The following is a 17,090-nucleotide window of genomic DNA, read 5'->3' as shown; positions in this document are numbered from 1 at the left end:
TAGGCCAAACATTTATGAGTACTTTTATCGTTAAAGACATAACTGGCATACATTATTTTTGCAACGATCCCGTGTCATATGATTACCAAATGATATGGAATCCGCAACAGCTTGGTTTATCTTCAGTCTCCACCTCATAGTATTCCAGCGCTTTAGCTGATTGCCAATATTCACGTTATTCTTATCTTTGTCTAATGCAAGCCTTTTCTTCTCAGATTCGCTTTATAAAAGCGGACCTGCCTCTCCTTCATCCATGTTCTTTACACCTCTATGCTGACAGAAGTTCTCCATCAACTCACAATTAATGAATCCGTGTAAAATCGGATACAAAAAGGGCTATAAAGCCCATCATAACAGAATTCATATCATCTTTTTTTCTCGATCCTTTTCAACATTATGCAAGGTTGATTCGGTGACGTTTTTCTCAGGTGTTGAATATATTAAATGCTTATTGGAACATGCGCAATCTCGTACCTTTGATGCCACTAGTCGATCAATATTATGTTCCAAATTATTTTTATGATCTTACTGGTCTGTTTAGGAATTTTTGAGTCCTCAATACACCTCCAGGGTCTGCGATTATTTCAAGAAAATCATGTCTTTCCTTGGGACGTAGTTCTGTAGTTTTGATCGATGGGTCATTTCAAGATGTTTTTACAACAGCTTGCAGTGCACTCAGAACCAGTCCTTTAAGAATAAACAAGAATGATAAAACCTATGTAGGACTTCATCATTTGAGACGTATTACATTGAAAGTATTGACAGAATACAATACGATGTGTACGGGAATGTCACATTACCTTTGGGACCGTATGGGGCCTAGGGAAAGTTAGCACTACGTTTGGAAAGTAAAGGGGTCAATGTCGGTTGAACTGTCTAGTATACAGAAGGCTATACTGTGTGAGCTAAGTCAAAACCCAAAGATATGTAAATGTAAAACACATCCCTTGTTACCCGACAATGTAAACTATCATGATACAGCAACAATAGGACCTTTATTGTCTCTGACCAACGAGTTAGACGATAATGAGAATATGGATGTTGACGTGTTAGACGATAATGAGAATATGGATGTTGACGATTTAGACGATAATGAGAATATGGATGTTGTGGCGGTGCTTCTTAATACAGCACCTTGACCATTTCGTACATAAAGAAATAGGTAAATGTTAAACAAAACAAAAACAAAAAATAAAAATAATCATCAAACAAACGAAATACACCGCTGCAATCAGCCGAACGTCTTGTTCCTTCACATCTATGATACTGATTTATTTATATAGGATATATTTTTAAACTAAGCTAAAACTCATGTCTCCCGCTTTCTGTCCTCCATCCCTCCGGGCTAATATAATAATTATTTATCTATTAGCTAAATTTATTTATATTTGGGTGTACCGTTTTTATTTATTGACCTGAATGCAGTAAGAGTACTGCAAACAATCAGTCATCATCAATGGCAAATCCTTCAAATTATCAACTTTTAGCACCATTTCTAACTTTGAAGCAATACTGAAATTTCTATTCAAGACAATACATTTACTAGCAGGTACTTCGTCAAATCGAACTAATCTATTTTTGAATTTTTATGATATGGCATTTGTCTTGGCCCGTACGTTTAAAATATGATGTGGTCAGGAAGAGATTTTTTGAATATCTGAATTTAGTGACTTATTCTTTTAAACGTTTGAGGCATTCTGAAAGAAGTGGTGAAACAATAAGTTATCTTCGTTATATACCTTTCTGCGGTCCAGTCTGTGGTAGAACTACTTCCGTTTCACGGATTCATATTGAAGGAAAAGGTACGAAGTGTTGATACACATACTGTCTCACAAACATGCAAATATATATAGATATATAATGCCTAACAATAATACAACCACAGCACCACACACGACTCAGTATATAGACGCACTACAATATTTTTATATACCAAATACTATCACAAGCAGAAAGAAGTTGTTAAAGACGTTTTTAAGATTTAGTTTTCAACGACATCGACATATACTAAAGTCTCGTATTTTGACACACCCCTAATTTATAAGGTAGAAGGCATGAACCTAATTATCACAATCTTAGCATTTATAAATTCACACATAAGCTAAATCTGCAATGTGGTTTAGATTTACTTTGAGTTAGGCTTGGAAATAGGTTGACTTGTGTGGTGACTGCCTGTTAGAGTTAGACGAGCATTGGAGATCAAATGCGTAACTTAGACTTCAAATGAACAGCCGACTTGGCTTCCGTATTTACGTGTGTCTGCTAGAGGTAAATATCTAAAAATCGAGATGGTTGAGGGGTGATGAAAAGTATGCTAATTTGTTATAGTACTAGTAAACTTTATTCATGCATAAGGCACATACTGATTCTTTTAGCTGCCTTGTCACAGGGCACTATTCAAAATAGCTCTTTCCTGTCAAAAATGAATGTAACAAAGATGGATGGTGGTGGTGTTGGTTCAGTATAAAAGCCACCATGTGCATAAGGAATTAACCTTAATACTTCAGTCAGAATCTTGCAAGCATCATTTTAACAAAAATCATTAGTTAGTTTTTACTTGTATCTTTAATGAAATATTGTTATCATTTTTCTGCAATAGGTCATCGTCGGATGAAATTATGCCCAAAAAACTGTCCAGTGAGACATAACATATATGCAACATCATTGAACACCACGTGTTTGGCACATCGGATTGGTGGCTTTAAAAATGTCCTTTGTAGTTTTCTGTCACCATACTCTCTTATCGACTACTGCATCTCCTGGGGGGTCCCGAGTGGCCGAGTTGTCTAAAGCGCTCTCCCTCCGTTACGGATAACTGCCATCTCACCTCTGACTGCGTGGGTTCGAGTCTTGGATTCGGCTAATGTGGGTATGTGAGAAAGCTTGTCAGCAGCTACTCGTGGGTCGGTCGATCTTTCCGGGGTTTTCCAGGGTTCTTCATCCACTATTAATACTGGGCACCATGTATAGCCTATCGTGTGCTGAAAAATGGCGTTACACCCTACAACAACAACAACATCACCTCCTGGGTCGGGTCAAAGGCCGTACATTTATTTAGTCATCAGGGTTTTGGTGAAGATCACGAGTATAAAACCAGGTTCCTTGGCCTCTACTGGCTTTTAATCTGAATGACCGATATTCTTCTAAATTTGTCTGAATTCTCATCTAGTTGGTATTAATCCTGTTGAATTTCCTCTCACTCTTCAGTTTCTCTTTCCCCTCCTCTCCTCCGCTAAGGTTGCTTTACTGTTCTCCTCCTCCTCCTCGATTATTTCCTTTTATGAACTGTTTAGAAAAATATCAGAGGGATGTGTTATCTCCCTAGATGTCTGATATGAGGGTAGCAATCCAATTCTCCCACCAGAGCAATAATGTGCTGCACTCGTTCAAGCCACCATCAGTTTAACAACGTGTCAACGCTGCCTTTCCATCATCTTGAAAGCACGAGTCGACAATGGATGACACAACTTACTTATGCTTGAATTAAAGTCGCTTTCACTAATAAGGCATATATGACGGGTTTATGCCCACAAGTGGGCTACTTAATTGATGGGGTGGAGGAAATCAGAGCCACAACCAGCACGCGTTTAAGTATACAAGGTATATTATTCAATTGTGTGCGGTTCAATGACAATATAACCCTATTGGGACAGTTTTTCAGATGATTGGGAATTGAACCACACACACATACTGCAACTAAATGAATGATAAAAAATTAAAATCGCCTATGCATCGGGTGCTTTTGCGACTGGTTACGTCAGTAGCGAATAGGGTCACTTTAGCCTCAATGGGAATTAGCATTACAGAGACCCCTGGGTCGTTTTAGCCTCAATGGAAATTTAACATGGAGAAAAATCGTGGGTCGTTTTAGCCTCAAGGGGAATTTAACATGGAGAAATAGTCTTGGGTCGTTTTAGCCTCAAGGGGAATTTAACATGGGGAATAGAGTTTGGGCTTGTCTAGGGACAAGGGGAATTGAACATGGGATTTTTTAAAAAAATTTTTTTAAATTCAAATTTAACTTTAAATTAAAAAAAGGGGTAGGCAATTGAAAAGTCATTCTCTTTTCGAGAAATATGGGTGGCCCTGAAAACGGCCTTTGGGTTTATGTTAATGTATTCATTAACATAAAGGGCATCGCATTGGTCTTCTTCTTGTCCTTAGGCTGTGTCTCACTGTTGGCCCGTAAATCAGCACTCTTTTCAGGCATCCTTGTCTTTCAACGCAGATCCTACGTATCCACAGGCTGGTGTTTGTCCTGTGGACAACGGTCCACTTGGACCGGACATACATGAGCATGTCCGTCCTAAACATCATGGAAGACACAAGGGTGGATGATTCGACTGTGGTCCACATCTTGAAGCGACGAGAACAGGTGAATCAATGCAGTGAACTGCGCTTATTTATAAGTAGAGGAAGGATTGAAACGGATTGAGTTCATTCACCAATCCGAACACGCGTTACAAAATTCAGTCAGCCCACATCCAATCCGAAGAGAGCAGTCTGTGACGTCACGTGGTCTATATAGATTCGCTAGTGCTTGTGTACATTCAATCTATGCGACAGTGATTCAGCATGACGGAAATTCAGAAAACGATCCATTGGGGTGCACCAGCAGGGGAGACTGTCCAAGGGAACCCGGACTTACTTTCAGAAGAGGTGAATTGGGATTTTGTGGATTTTCTCTCCTCGCAAGAATTTGTTCCGGAACCTTCGTTACCTTCTTCATTACCGCAAGTGGAGAATTTTGGACAGAGACAGAAAGAAGAATTGGAGAAATTTATACAACGACGAAAGGAAGCGGAACAAGTTTTCTCCTACAGCAGCAGCAAGAAGAAGAGGTAAGAAAAAAGACAACAGCAACAACAGCAAGAAGAAGTAGCAGCAAAGAAACAAGAGGGTGAAAATCAAACGGTCACGGTACTGTTGGACATTTTAGCGGAGTTAAGAAGTCTGAAACAAATGTATCAGACTTCTTTATTACGACCGAAGAGAATACGACCTTCCCGAGCCAAACACGTCAACCCTGTGACTAAGCCTACCGTACCACCCTTAGTGATTTCAACCCAATCATTATCATCATCATCAACATTACGCAGTCCAGAAGTAGGCCTTGGCCGTGGCAAAGGCTTAAGGCAGTTAAAATTGATTGCTTAAACTCACCCCTACACCATGAAGAAAAAAGCCCTTTTCAGGGCCACCCACATTTCTCGAAAAGAAATACAATTTCAATTTGCCAATAACTCAAAAAAACCCCACTCATTTTACCCCTATAGTACGTGTCTTTGTATGAGTGCGTGAGTGTAGCTTCTTATTTTTAAAATCAAAACTCAAAGACACTTACCTTATATCATTCATTTATTCTTTTATCCATTGTTACAATCCAATTCACAATTCACAACAGAACACTTTAATAAAAAGTTCATTGACTTTTCTGTCTCCTTGTTTAGTCTCTCTGTTTTTTAAATTTCTTCACCGTCACACTCTTTTCCTCTTCTTCCTCCCCACTTTCTTCCCTTCTTCTTTTCTTCTCCTGTTTCTTTTTCTTCACCTGTCTGCTTTCTTCCTCTGAAAAATCCCTCTCTTCTTCCGAAGAATCCCTCTCTTCTTCTGAAGAATTCCTCTTTTCTTCTGATTCCTCTTGTTTCTTTTTTGGGCAATCTGTAGACCAATGTCCTTTTTCTTTACAATAATAACAGGTATCTTGACTTTTGTCTCTTTTAACCCCTGTTTTTGTTCTTTTTTGACGGTCTGGACACTCTGAAGACCAATGCCCTTTCTTCTGACAGATATAGCAAGTATCTTGACTTTTATCTCGAAAGGAAGGGGAGTAGTCCGTAGGCTGATCTGAAGAGAATTTTCTAATGACCCCTCGCAAAGCTCTGACGAAACGTTCGATTTGGTTAGTCTCTTCCATCGTTGTGCTCGGCTTGAGAGTGAAATGAATAGTGAAATGACAAGACACACACCCTTTTATATACGCTGGTCTGCCATGACTATAAATTAGTCTATGGTGTTTAAACTTGAGTCATTTGACGTTTTGCACTCAAGATGAAACGATCCTATTCATTCGAGAAGAAAGAAGAACAAGAAAGTAAGAGGCAGAAACGTGATCTATCGCCTCGTACCAGGGCTGAAATCTTGGCACAAATTCATGCCAGTGATTTTGAAGAGGACATGAGTGAACCAGAATTTGAACCCTCTGAGCCAAGTTCGCTACCCTTAGTCAACCCTGAAAAATACTATTCCATTCGAGAGACGGAAAAGCGCTCCTCTAGAAAATTTAGAACCACGGCTTACAAATACACGGTGAAGTTTAAAGATTTCAAGGCTGAAGTGCCGTTAGAGAAAGCAGAAGTGTTTATCACTGGGGTGTGGGATTCTTTGCTCACTGCACTCAAGCGACAATGTCAACCCAAAGAAGACGATCGCTTGAGACTTTCCATACAACACGACGGTTTGAAATCCCCTGTTTGGATCGAGTTTAGCACCCCTGCAGAATTGACCGCTTCCAAAGTCATGGACAAGATTCAACACGTACAACAATCTAATGACCAGTTTGACATCACCGATGGTAAAGCCACACTGGACATGACCCACGTCTCTCCTCCTCAAGGGACTGGACGCAAAAAGATGTTATTGGTGGACGACCTTCGCAGCACCAAAAAGAGTCTCGTCCGAATTAACAACCCTCAGGACCAGATGTGTTTAGCTCGAGCGATCGTGGTGGGACGAACCTATGCCAACAAGAACGACACGGCAGATTGGAAAAGATAATGGAAAACTATTCGAGAATCGGACCGAGCCAAACAACGAAACGAAGCAGAACTCCTGTTGCAACAGGCTGGCCTGTCCAAAGACACACCCTGTGGCATTCCTGAAATGCAAAAATTGCAAGATGTCCTAGCTCCACGCTACACCTTGAAAGTGCACCCTCAAGAAGTGCGCGGGCCTCTGTTGTTTCGAGGCCAAGATTTTAAGGACGGAAAATACATTCATGTTTATTACCACGATGACCATTTCGATACCATTACCACTATCACCGGATTCCTGGGATATATTTATTATTGTGAGAAATGTGATTATGGTTATAATAATCGAGAGCAACACAAGCATTGTGGATTGAAATGCTCAGGATGTTTGGCGTCTTCACCCTGTCTGAGCGAAGAACCAGTGCCTTGTTCAACTTGTCTGCGCACGTTTGTCAGCCCTACCTGTTACCAACAACATCTGAAAACACAAGGTTCACAGAAGAAATGTGCTTGTCAACTCCTGAGATTGTGCCTTACGTGTGGACAAGGCATATGTACCAATACTGCCAAGGCACACGTATGTCGAGGAAAGAAATAATGTCACATTTGTCACCACATCGTGGACTTGGAACACCAACGCTACGTGCAAAAATACCAACCCCCACCAGAGAAAGAGGACGGTCAAAAGAAGAAAGGGAATTTCATCTTTTTCGATTTCGAATGCATGCAAGAGACTGGCATTCACATTCCTAATTTCTGCGTGGCTCATCGAGCGTGCGAGAAGTGCATTCAAGAACCTATCTTCAGTCATTGCCCTCACTGCAGCAAGATTCCTGGAGGGCGTGAAAAAATCTTTCGGGGACCGAACACTCTAGCCGATTTCGCTCGATGGGTCTTAGACCCCATCGACAAGACGTGGAGCCAAGAGGACATCGAACGTTACGGAGATTGTCATCGTCATGCCACAGTGATGGCTCACAATTTCTCCGGATACGATGGACAGTTTCTTTTGAGGTACTATACGGAACATGGCACCGAACGTCCTAAAGTGACTTTGAACGGAGCCAAAATCATTTTCATGCAAGTGGGACAAGTACAGTTTAAAGATTCGATGAGCTATTTGGCCATGCCTTTGAGTCGAATGCCTAAAACGTTTGGAATGACAGAAATGGCTAAAGGGTACTTTCCACACTTTTTCAATACGGAAGCCAATCAACACGCCGTTCTACCCCTATTACGACCCCGACAACATGCGTACCGAGCAACGAGAAGCTTTCTACGCTTGGTACCAGGCTCACGCCTCGGACCCTTTCGACTTTCAGGAAGAAATGCTAAAGTATTGTCGTTCCGACGTGGACACTTTACGGCGTTGCTGTGGAAAATTTCGAGAACTGTTCATGGAACACGGAGGGGTCGATCCTTTGAAAGAAGCTTGCACCATTGCCAAAGCGTGTTCCTTAGTGTATCGACAACGATTCATGCCTGAAAAGACCGTGGCTGTCATCAGTCCTCAAACGGCCCACTATGTCAAACGTCAATACTCGGTCAAAGCCCTACGTTGGTTACATTACTTGTGCGACAAGGAAGACAAATGGATTCAGCATGCCCGCAACGGAGGGGGCGAAAAGACCATCGGAACGTATTCGGTCGATGGCTGGGACTTAGAAAACCCAACGATCGTGTACGAGTTTAACGGTTGCTTATTTCACGGATGTCCCGTCTGTTACCCTGACCATGGTACTAAAAATCAGTTTTTACAACGAACCATGGAAGACTTGTACCAGGACACTTGTCAGCGGCGCCTAAAGTTGGAACAGGAAGGATACCAAGTGGTGGAAATGTGGGAACACGAGTACGATCACAGTATGAAAACCGATCCTGAGTTTAAACGTCTCGTGTAAAGTTACCAGTTCATGGACCCGCTGAACCCGAGGGATAGTTTGTACGGAGGAAGGACCAATGCCACCTGTTTGCTGTACCAAGCCGACGAAGAGAAAGGAGAAGAAATCAAATACTTGGACGTGTGTTCGCTGTATCCCTAGGTGTGCAAATATTGTCGCTTTCCTGTAGGGCACCCGCAATTGTTGACGGAACACATCGACCTGAAAAACATTCGACAATGCGAAGGCTTGATCAAGTGTAAAGTTTTGCCTCCCAAGAACCTATACCATCCCGTCTTACCTCACCATTGTCAAGGCAAACTGATGTTTCCCTTGTGCCGTACTTGTGCCGAAACGTGCAACCAAGACCAGCCTAGCCATCACAGCCATGAAGAACGTGCCTTGACGGGAAGCTGGGTCAGCGTAGAATTGTTCAAAGCTCTGGACATGGGATACCAACTGTTAGAAGTGTACGAAATTTGCCACTTTCCCAAGACACAATAATACCACAAGGGTGACCTCAGTCAGAAAGGCATTTTCGCTTACTACGTGGATGCCTTTTTGAAACTGAAGCAAGAAGCCAACGGCTATCCGTCCTGGTGTCACACTCCCGAAGACCAAATACAATTCAAAGAGAAATACTACGAACAAGAAGGCATCTCTTTAGACCACATCGAGAAAAACGAAGGCAGGCGATCGTTTGCCAAAGTGATGTTAAATTGCTTGTGGGGTAAAATGGCACAACGACCGTGTTTACCCAGGACGGAATATTTGACAGAACCTTCCCGCTACTTCCAGATGATTCACGACAAAACCAAATACATGAAACACGTGGACGTCGTTCGAGAGAATTTGATCTTGGTCAATTACGAAGAAGATCTGGAGTTTGTACAAGACGACCCTTTTGGAAATGTCATCATTGCGGCTTACGTGACAGCTCATGCTCGCTTAAAATTGTACGAAGCTTTAGAACTGTTAGGGGAACGTGTCATGTACTTTGACACGGACAGTTGCATTTACATCCATCACCGAAGTCAACAGCACCCTAACATCGAAGGAGACCGTTTAGGAGCCTGGACAGACGAGCATCCCGACGACAAGATTCTAAGTTTCGTCAGTGGTGGTCCCAAAAATTACGGCTACGAATACCGTGACAAACAAGGAGAAGTGCACACGACGTGCAAAGTGAAAGGACTGACTCTGAATTATCGTACCAGTCGAGTGGTCAACTTTGGGGTATTGAAAGAAGCCTTGCAATCGGGAGAGGATGGAAACTTTAAAGTGACCACCTACCAACCGAACAAGATTGTACGTTTACCCACTCACCACATCGTCAGTCGACCCTTGGAAAAAGTCTATCAAATCGTGTACCAGAAGCGAGTGCGACTACCCAACCACTTTACTTTGCCGTATGGACACGTTGGTATAAAACATTGGTTGCAAGAGGATAGTCACCTACCAGAAAGATGACTTCGCCACAGCAAGAATCGAGTGAGATACCCGATGAGAACTCCAAGTTCAAACCCTACCATTTTCCAGTCTTCTTACCTGACTATTGTGATTGTGCCCGTCGATTGGACACGTTTCAGAAATGGCCTACGGATAAGGAAGGATTACCTTCTTCGCATGTTTTAGCTAGAACAGGATTTGTCTACTTGGGACCTGAGTCAAGTTTGGGATACGAGGTACAGTGTTTCGCTTGCGGACTGAAGTTACGAATGGATCTATGTATCTATAAAGATTCAGCTATTCTGGAACATACTCGATGGTCTCCGCACTGCCCTTACCTTTCTATGGCCTTTCCACCCATCACACTACGGTACAATGTTGACGGTACCTTAGAGACGGTACCTTCCGAAACAAGACATAAAAAACGTAAAAAAAGAAAGATGTACAAGCTGGAGACTGCATTGCGACTAGTATAAAAAGGGGGGCTATGGTCAAGATCGATAGTTCATTGGGACTACCAAGACCGAGCAAACAAGATGAATACTTTCAGAGAAACACAAAACAAGTTGTTCAGAAAGGCACAATTCAAGTGTGAGGCTTCGGAAGTGGAATGCGATTGTGAGGATTGCGATGGGTACGATGCTGTACGTTGTGACCTGAGCGATGCCGTAAAGCATCATGGGAACTTTAGTGTCACTACCCCTGCTGTGCGTGTCAAACCTGAGGGATGCGAAAGCGATGCCGCTCGTCCTCTTGGACATTTTACTGGGTTTCGTTTTAAAGGGGAATGTTCACCTACACGTCTACCCCCCCTACGGATGTCATCCAGCCCTGAGCAAACTCCTGCCCATGTCACTCAACCCTCATCGAAACGAACCTGTGAAAGACGAATATTCGTTTCCTGTGCGTTTGTCGGAATACTGCGACTTTGAAAATCGTCTTCAATCGTTCAAAGGAAAATGGCCTAAGTATCTGGGAGGACCGACCCCCGAAGAATTAGCCAGAGCCGGATTTTTCTACTTGGGCGAAGGAGATAAAGTCAAGTGCTTCAGTTGCGGTGTGTCACTTCACCACTGGGAACCGCAAGATTCGGCCTACGTAGAACATGCTCGATGGTCACCGAATTGTCATTACTTACCCTTAGTGGGACCGAGACATTGAAGTAACTTACCATAATCTGTTCATGGATACTTTACAAGAGAACATTCGTGCTTTGCCTGTGGAGTTGAGAGAACGCATTTACCGAGAGCTGGTCAAAATACAAGTGAAACGTAAAGAACAATTGCATCCGTTACGTCACCGGTGTTTGAGCCACTGGTACCTGAATGCTATACAAGGGCTGATTGAGTTGAAACTGTTCCATTGGACAGACATTGATCAACGACCTCCTGGTTATAAAAAGGAATGGTTTGGTATTGACGATTCTATCTACTACATTGTAAACGTACTGCATCGAATTCCAGAGGAAGAGTTAACGAATTACCAACATCTTTCACGCAATGTCAACTTGGTGAAAGAGGAAACTTCTGAACGAATTGTAATGTGTAGATTAGTGGTGAAACGATTTAGATTCGACAATGAATTAAAACCATGTTTGTGCAAACAGTACATTTCTTGTGTCAGACCAAAGAGGATTTAGTATGACCTATTCATGGATACTTTGCTAGAGAACATTCGTGCTTTGCCTGTGGAGTTGAGAGAACGCATTTACAGAAAGCTGGTCAAAATACAAGTCAAACGTAAAGAACAATTGCATCCGTTACGTCACCAGATTTTTAAGCACTGGTACCTGAATGGTATAAGAGAACTGATTCGTCAGAAATTGTTTCAGTGGTCCGACTTGTTCAATACTTCCAGGCCCCCGATGATCCACGTGTTGATTATTTTGGTTACTTCGAGATTCACCTAGAACAACACATTGAGGAAGACAAGGTAAAGGATTACAGACATATTTTACGTGGAATCTACTTAGCGGAAGAGTAAACTTCTAAACGAAGTCTGACGTTTCGGTTACAGTATGCAACATTTAAATTCCCTACTGGATAACGAAGATGTCTGGCTAGAAAGTACGTGTATTGTTTCCGAAACAAAGAGACTATAAAAACAGGCTGCCATGCCACGACTTTTATCGCATGTAATCCAAAAGATTCCGTGGAAGGAACTCAATGACCATATTCAAACCGTGGATCATTACCATCGATTATTACAAGAACTGTATCCATTCAATTTGGGTCGACAAGTGGTGTGTGTCTTAATGACTTGTTTTCTGGGATTTCGTTTACCAGCCGATTCTTTGTGGACTCTTTACGATCAGTACTTACCACCTCAATGGCCTTAAATGGTCAGGAAAAACTCCTTTTGATCAAAGCCTTACGTTTTCATCTGGATACTTCTCGACCTGAACAGGAAAAAAAGATTCGTCAACTTTTAGCTACCCAAGACGTGTATGACGATGTGTGTGTAGCTTGTGACTTACATCCCCATTGGACAGATGTCCGTGCCTGGAAAGAATGGGATTTTGAGGCTTGGACCCAAGAAGTGGCCCAGTATGCACGAGAGTTGTTCAAGGAAAACAGTTACTTTTCAACCCGTGTTAGTGACGGTGTCAGAAGAACCCGTCACCCAGGACGGGACTGTCGTGGACATTCCTGAAAGACCCTTTCGGGAGGACACTTATGTGACCTTACCCCCTACTATAGAACTGGTCAGAACATTACCCAAAACATGTGGTTGTACAGACACTTGTTTTTATTCCACGTTAATGGTTATCATGTGCCTTTTATCCTTGTACTTAAGCCTTTGGCTTTTATGTATTTTTGTCTTTCGTATTCATGTTTGAAAAAAAAAACATTCAATAAACGTGTTCTGAAAAAGTATATAAACTCTTGTCTTGTTTGTTTTCGTGTCACAAGTGACATTTCTCTCACTATGGCTACCATTGCTGTCTCTGCTCCCTCTTCCTCTACTGTCAAAGTCATCGACGAACACTTAGATCGTGCCAGTTGGGAGGCTTTGTATCTTCGCCATCCTTTTAACATGCTCATTGCTGGACCTAGCGGTTCAGGCAAAACCGAATTCGTCAAACGTTTGATCGAACATAAACATCATTTGATCGATCGGCCACCTCAGCGGATCGTGTGGTGTTACAAAGAGTGGCAATCGGCGTACAGCCTCTTGCGAGAAAGTCAAGGCGATTCCATCGTGTTTGTGGAAGGCATTCCTAAAGAAGACGACAGCATCGTATCTGACTCTCGACAAACCCATTTGGTCATTTTCGACGACATGTTAGGAGAAGACGAAGAAGAAATCAAACTGTGGTTCACGCGCAAAGGGCATCACCGTAATGCCAGTGTCGTTTCCATCACCCAAAATTTGTTTCAACAAAGTAAAGCCCATCGCACCATCAGTCTCAATGCGCATTACGTGGTCTTGTTTAAAAGCCCTCGAGATAAATCACAAGTGCAAGTCTTAGCCAAACAGTTAGGAACGCCTTGGCTGACTCAGGAATACGACGATGCCACTCAAACGCCACACGCCTATTTACTCGTCGATTTGAAATCTACGACCCCCGAGGATTTGCGATTTCGTACCCACTTGTTTCACCACTGGTGCCAAGACGGAGGGCCTGTCCTGTACACGTCTCCGTCCTCGACTTCATTTCACTCCCCATAAAAAATCTATAAAAAACTCAGACCCTTTTTGTCTGTCTCACACACAGTGTGAACATGACGTCCCTTCAGTCGCATCTTCCCGTCAAATTGATTCGTGCCTTGTATGGCATCAGTCGAGAAAAAAATCCACAAACACGAGCTCGTGTCTTAGAAGCTAGTCTCAAAGAAGTCTTACGATGGTTCACGGTGACGGCATGTCAAATACTCCAAGGAATCATTCAGATTCCTCATCAAACCAAACGCTTTTTCGATCGAAACAAAGTCGCTTTGGTCCAACTGGCCGATCCCCGCATCGACACTCAAACCAAAAAACAAATCATTTTGAAACCTGGAGGGAGCGGTACTCTAGGAGGGGTCATCATTCGCTCACTCTTAAGATGGGATCCTAATGCCCCCAAAGTTATCCCCAAGAAAAAAATCCAACGAAGTCCCAAGAAGAATAAGAAAAAGACCAGGTCCCCAAACAGAAGAACCTCTCCAGTGTCGGGACCCTCCTCTGACCAGACACCACCCCGGAAAAAGAAAATAAGCCCCAAGAAAAAGAAAAGTCCACAGAAGAAAACTAGTCGCAAGAGAGGCACTTCGGCCAGGACGCAACTTTACACTCGCAAACTACGACCTGCCACGGCAGTGACACGGTCACCGGCAGCCTCACGTTCATCCACTTCTCCATTAGTGACACCAAGAACTGAAGAGTGCTTGGAGACGTTGATCCCACCAAGAACATCTCCGTTGATGACCCCAAAAAGAACTTCCCCAGTGGCAGGACCCTCTAATTTAGCGGCAGTGGCTGCTGCTCACAAAGTACCTTCTCCCAAAATCAAAGTCCATGAAAGATCGGGCATGTTACAAAGTTTACTGGATTTGTCCAAGCAAGAACTGGCTCGATTTAGTCCGTTGCGTACCCCTGCACGACGTGTCATGCCTGTCCTCAAACTGATACGACGTAAAGACAATCAGTGGCGACGTGTTCCAGTATAAAAAAGGTGTGTGACCAAGTCGGGGGTATAAGTGTTTTTTTGGTGCTCCTGAAGACTCAAAGATGTCACCTTCCAGAAAACCCAAAGGAAAGAAAAGAAAAGGACTACCACCACGTTTAGTCAAACATGGGGACATGTTATCTGTCCTGTCCAAAGCTTCTTCACCTCTACGAAAAAACTCATTCAATCAGCCTCCAAAGAGGTCATCGATACCGTGTGCGAATGTTGTTTGAACGTTTTGAAAGGCACGATCCCTTTGTCCAAACACCAGAAACAATGCTTAAGCAAACATCGTCACGCTCTTCGCCAAGTGGTTCGAAAGAAAATTCCCATTCGTCAAAAGAAGAAGATGTTAGTCCAACGTGGAGGCATTTTGCCTCTCTTGTTAGGCCCCATACTGAAAGGAGTCTTGGGAACCATGTTGGGAGGACTGGTGGGAGCAAGATAAAAAGGCCCTGGGAAGTCCCAAGATCTCAGAATCGACCCCTGACAACCCCATGGAAGGACGAAAACTAGCTTTAGTGCCTTACAAACGATGGATGGAATACCATCGGTGGCAAGAACAACGCACCCCGCATTTACCTCCCAATCCCAATTTGAGCGAGATGTCCCAGTTACAACACGAATTGCAGTCCTTGATGGATCGCCAAGATTTGTCCGAAACAGAAAAATCGCAAAAGTACGGTCGACTCTTGCAACGACTGCAACTCTTTCACCAGAAAGCTTTAGACGAAACAGCTCTACCCACTTTGAAAGATTTTAAGACCTTGATAAAAAGTCCAGCACCATCACCAGTACCAGTACCAGTCCCACCACTACCAGTGACCAAGACAGAAAAAGGAAAAAAAGAAGAAGAAGGGTTTCAAACTCCACCAGAAAAAGTACGCAAGTTAACAACACCATCTACCTCCAGAATTGGAGGGATTAAAAAGATGACGGCCACCCCTTCTTCATCACAAGAGAAAAAGAAAGTGAAGACAGAAGTGAAGACAGAAGTGAAACAAGAACCAATATCCCCCGCTCAGACATCCTCCTCTTCAACACCTATTGCCGGTCGCACACGCAAAGCATTGCAATCCAAGAAAATACCCCAAGAGAAAAAGAGTAGCCTCTTCCAAGAGTGGGTGCCTTATTAACACACCAACCAACACAAAAAAATAAAAAATGGAAAAAGTCTTAGCCAGCATTTACTACGATCCCTCGCATCCTGCAGGTTACGCAGGAGTTCAAAAATTGTATCGTGCTGCCAAAACTCGACTGAAAAGTCTCCGTTTACCTCATGTGCAACGATGATTACAAGAACAAGCTACCTACACTTTGCACAAACCCATTCGACGCAAGTTTGCCAGAAGTCGCACCCGAGTGGAAGGCATCGATCATCAATGGCAAGCCGATTTAGCCGATGTCTCTCATTTGGCCAGCTACAATCGTGGCTACAAATATTTTTTTTGTGCCATCGACGTCTTTTCCAAATTTGCCTGGGTCGTGCCCTTGACTTCCAAATCGAGCAGCGAGTTAGTGCGATCCCTGCAACGGGTGCTGAAACAAAGCGGTCGTCACCCTCTTCGATGGCAAACGGACAAAGGCACCGAATTTCTGAACCAAGCTTTCCAAAAAGAATTAAAGAACGTGACATTCATTTTTTTACCACCGAGAATCCCGAAACCAAAGCCAGCATCGTAGAACGTTTTCAACGCACTTTGAAAGAACGCATGTGGAAATATTTTACGCATCACCACACTCTGAAGTACATCGACATCTTACCTCACCTGGTGCAAGCGTACAACCAATCTTACCATCGAAGCATCGGACGTGCCCCGCAAGACGTGACTCCCGACAACGAAGTGTTGGTGTTTGAGCGCCTATTTGGTACGTCCCCGACGAGGGCTGTCCCCAAGAAAAGTGGAGAGTTGGTCGTAGGAGATTGGGTGCGCATTGGCAAAACCAAACACACTTTCGACAAAGGTTACTTACCTAACTGGACGATCGAATTGTTTCGTGTCACTGGACGAGTGCATGGCCGTCATCCTGCCGTCTATAAATTGGAAGACATGAACGGAGAAGTGCTCAAAGGAACGTTTTATTTGCCCGAGTTACAACGTGTGACCAAAAAAGAAGACGACGTGTACGACATCGAAAGCATTCTCGAACGCAGAACCCGTAAAGTGGGCAAACGACGTGTCAAAGAAGTCAAAGTACGTTGGAAAGGATATCCACCCAGTTTGGATTCTTGGATCGACGCTTCGCAAGTCATCGACTGTAAAAAGAAGTGACCACCATGCCCTTTCACACAGACGCAGCTACGTCGGCCACTGCTTCTTCACCTAGTTCTTCTGTTCAAGATTTACAAAAACAACC

Source organism: Sinohyriopsis cumingii, chromosome 7, assembly GCF_028554795.1.
Source record: "Sinohyriopsis cumingii isolate HCF-2022 chromosome 7, ASM2855479v2, whole genome shotgun sequence".
Taxonomy (NCBI): domain Eukaryota; kingdom Metazoa; phylum Mollusca; class Bivalvia; order Unionida; family Unionidae; genus Sinohyriopsis; species Sinohyriopsis cumingii.
Note: the sequence above shows the minus strand (reverse complement) of the source record.